A 4,370-nucleotide genomic window follows, 5' to 3' on the forward strand; every position below is an offset into this window, starting at 1 on the left:
ACAGCTGATTCGTTAGTTTGTTTGATTGATTTGCGGATTTAAGCCTTAATGCTGTGATTGGTTCACAATACGGGTCCCGCGGCTCTATTGAGAATGTAGCACTTTGGCGGGCCATGTCGAGTGCCTCAGAAAGATAAACAGGATGAATTATCAGGTCAGGCGAGCGTGCAACTGGAATTATGAATCAAGTTGTCCAGTGTAGTGTACAGCGCCTACCATCTTGAGTGATTCATGCGATGTATTGGTAATGTATGACCTTGCGCTCCTACCTTCAGGACATGAGGTTTCTTCGTGTTTTCCACCCATAAAAACTGAATCGGACACGTGCCCTCGTAGAACCACAGTCTCGTGGTGCTTCCGTAGAGTGTGTGCCATACATTTGGCGGCCATACCAGAAAAGCTACAATCCGTCGGTTGTGCTATCACGAGACACCTGGCTCTGTATATGTGCATACAGGCTATGGAGTCAACGAATCGCCCAATGACATGCGGTCGACGCATTCCCAGACACAACAACCCCTTCACGCGCTTGCCTGCCTGACGCAACATGTAACTAGCTGTCGCCGGTTCGCGTAGGACGTGGTACATGGCGTTCCTCAAAAACGAAGCTGATGTAGTACACAGTGCCAACCACGTGGTGTATGCAAGAGTTAGTGATGTACAACCTTGATTAGTTAGCTTCGACTCATATGGTTACCTTTCTTTTCCCGTCCGCATAAATTGCCGTGAGACCCTACTTTGGAAGAATCACTGCTCCCTGGTGCTTTCCCAGCGTGTGAACAACCCCAGTGACCAACTTTTCAAACTCCCGATTAATAAAACAAGGTCTCCTCCTTTTTGTGGGCTTTCGAAGCTCATTCTGTGGCAGTATATTTTGGGTAACTTCCCCCAGAAACATTTTACTCCTAATCTTCTACAATGTCCGCTGTAAATTGTTTTAGTACTATATACCGCTCGACCAGTGAGGACACAATATGCTCCATTCGGTACACATCTCATTCGGGGTTTTCGATACATGCATAAATTGCCAACAAGGCACCCCTGTTCTATACTACTGATCGAATCACGAAGTGTGATTGCACCACCAGGTTCAATTTCAACTAGTCAAAGCTTATCGCCGAAAATACACATTGCGGAACTCACAGCAGGCACCACCCGTACCGGCCGACAAACCATCACGCATGCTTATCGTGGCATCCCAATCACTAACATGTGCACTAACCTTCTGATATCAGCAAACAATACTAGTTTCACATGGCTTTCGATGTTTATCTTCATCCGATATAGGTGATCCTCCTCAAAACCCTAGTGTTTCACAAGAAAGCTTTTGCGTCGAAATGGAACATTAATAAGCATATATGTTTGAACCAAGAAAGTCTACTCTCTGCCGTACCATGTCTGATACTTCTTAAATTTGTCCCCTCTATCGTTTCATGGAGCACATTTCGGTTGAGCGTTTAGTCCACTACCATGATTTCCGGTCGGCATCTGTAGAGTAAAAGCGATTGTTTGGCAAGTGCGACGTTTTTGGGGTTGCAACTTCATACATATAAGCATCTTTATTTGGTGTATTTCAATAAGACTTCATGGTGCATGCGATTTACTTAAGTGGGCCTGTTTTCGTGTTCAAAAAATACCTCGGATTAGGAAGCAGGGGAAACCGACATACATTATAGCGGATCAGCCCCCGGTATATCCAACCTTATGCAAAAACCCTTGTGGGTTGAAAGTGAACTTGTGTTAAAATGTTGCAATTAAACGTACGTATTCTCGAGCAAAACCTACCGCAATCTGCCCAACCTCTGCCAGAATTTGTTGAAATTATCCTTTCTTGTTAATTTTTGCTGTGTATTCAACTTTGCTGTTGCGATACTATGACTATGTAAGTCGTGGGTTTGGCCTCAGTTATGTTTGTTTAGAAAATGGAAGCTGTCCCACTTTCATTCTCCGTAGAATTTGAAAAGGTGGATTTTCAGTACGTGGGGGAAAACCGTGATTTTTGTGCGTGCAGCGGGTGAAAAAGCACCAGTTCTGTTTTGTGATACGATTGGATGTACTACTAATGCAGGAAGCGACCACCAAATTCGGGTGTTTGTCGATGAAACAGATGTTAGTAAATGGAGTGCTTGTGTCAAATAACAGGCAGTGAACGAAACGCCGCTTGTCTAGTATGATTCTTTGTAGGTGGACATGCAAATCATCTCCCTGTCACTTCCTATCAGCTTGAACATGATGATGAACAGCTAACCAAGTTCTTGTACAACCGGCACCCTGTAACCCGACAACCAATCAAAGAAAAGTTGTGAATATGCAGGGCCCTGCCTAAATATATAAATCTTTCACGTGAGGTGCTGCAATTTCCGGTCAATGAATTCGTCAAGCTCTCTACCTACAACCACCGCTGGAACTGTCGTTCCGCTTCGTTGAGTGACAGACGGATAGATGACTTTTATTATGGAAGATGATATGCCTTCGATGCCGGTTAGGTTTCGAGAGTCCTGATGTGTGCTCATGGCACGTTCTTGGGAATGTCCCAACAGCCGCATGTACTTTGCTAGGTAGCAGCACCTAGTGCTGTTCCAATACTTACGAGATACAGATGGAACACGCACGACGAAACTTTTTGGATGGGTCCTTTTAAGGCCATTATTGCGTTGCACGTCGTTAGGGGGCCTGTGTTTTTGGAACACAGATGTCAAGGGTGCGAGGTGTTTGGTCGTGTATGCCTTTGTGGAAACTGAGCAGTTTGCTGGCACGTGTTAACCATTTAACTTGCTCTGTGAGAGATCACGTGTAGAATTTCGTTGCAACAAATTAGTGACACAGATGCAGACGGACCGATTCGTGTTTGGCTGCGATGTTATGTTGTGCTCTTCCCAAAGCTTTCAGGAAGCGTGCGCACATCATTAGATATCCCTGTATAAGAATCACTGACACTGCGAAGAGCTGACATATTTCGACATATGAGCTGTCTAGACAACACTGCATATTAGGTTTTCCGTTTAGCAAATTACTAGCTCACTTATTGCATCAGTATCTGTCAGTGGTGAGTGACACGAACCCAATTTTCCTCTAGTATCTCAAGGCTCACTGGCAGCACATTACCTGGGTGTGGGCCGTGTGCGAACAATCCGGGATGTTCAGCTTTGGCAGTGCGACCAACAACCATCTTAAGAGCGCTAACTTTCGCCCAAAAACGATAGTGCATCGCTCAAGCCTCCATGTAAAACGCATCTTGGATTGCTAAAGCAATCCAGCTGCCAGATATTTCATCCGTTTGTGGGAACGCCAGGCTGAAACGTACAGTCAAAAAGGGCTATTTGTAATTATCAACTTTGGACCCACTTTCTGTAGAATCGATTTCAAATTGTGTTATATCTGACTTCTGTCTACATTCCATTGACTTAAAGCCATAAAAAGACTCGCGGATAACGAACATGACATCTTTATTGCAACAAGCGAGTGTAAAATTTATAACGGTCTCGCTCTAATTAAAAGCTTATTGGATATTATTCCACGCTGTCGGACAGGCTTTAACACCGATCAACGTCAACCGTGCTCCTAAAAAATGCCTAAACACTTATCATAGACAGTCGTGCTTCCTCGGCGTGTCTGAACACTTATTGGCTTTTGCTAAATTGATTGAATTATTTATTAATCTGGATGAATGCGTGCTTCACTATTGATATTCTGGTAGAATTTTAGGATCTCGGTGGACTCCGGACATCCGAGGGTTATTGTTGGAAGACCGACCTTCTTAAAACTTCCCACTTTTCGCAGTTCAGCGTAGGATTTTAGCCGCGGATCGAATAGGTTTCACCAGTGGTCTGGCGCAACCTGTGCGACGTCTTATTTGCAGCAATGAATCTCTCTTGGGCGTTACGCTTGAGGCAGTGGCTACTGTGCTGGTTTCTGGGGGTGAAAATTTACGGGCAACGGATGGGTTCTAGTAACTGTACTTCGACTTTTCAGGTTAAGCACTCCATTGTTCTCAATTGAGCATGTGGCTTCCGTGTCGACGGTCCAACGCGAACGTCAAATCCTCATCACTGAGTCTTTCAGGAACGACTCCAGCAGTGTACTTTTTGTGTTCGGTGTGATAGTACATCACTATCACACGGTATAGTACATCACTAGCACACGGTATTCAAGCTGGGATGATGGCTTCAATGCTGCTGAACTTCATGAGCTTAATTTGTCTGTTGGTAATGTTGAACGGTGAAAGCGATCAGTACTGCCTGTGCCCAGGTGGTTGAGCTCACATGTAGCGAAGTGGACAATACCGCTGTAACGGTGATACTACTGATGGGGAGGCACGCGATTAGTATGCGTTGTTCGTATAATTTCGCTTTGCGTCTATTGAAAAAGGG

The sequence above is a fragment of the Opisthorchis viverrini genome (genome assembly GCF_000715545.1).
Source record: "Opisthorchis viverrini unplaced genomic scaffold opera_v5_179, whole genome shotgun sequence".
Lineage (NCBI taxonomy): Eukaryota > Metazoa > Platyhelminthes > Trematoda > Opisthorchiida > Opisthorchiidae > Opisthorchis > Opisthorchis viverrini.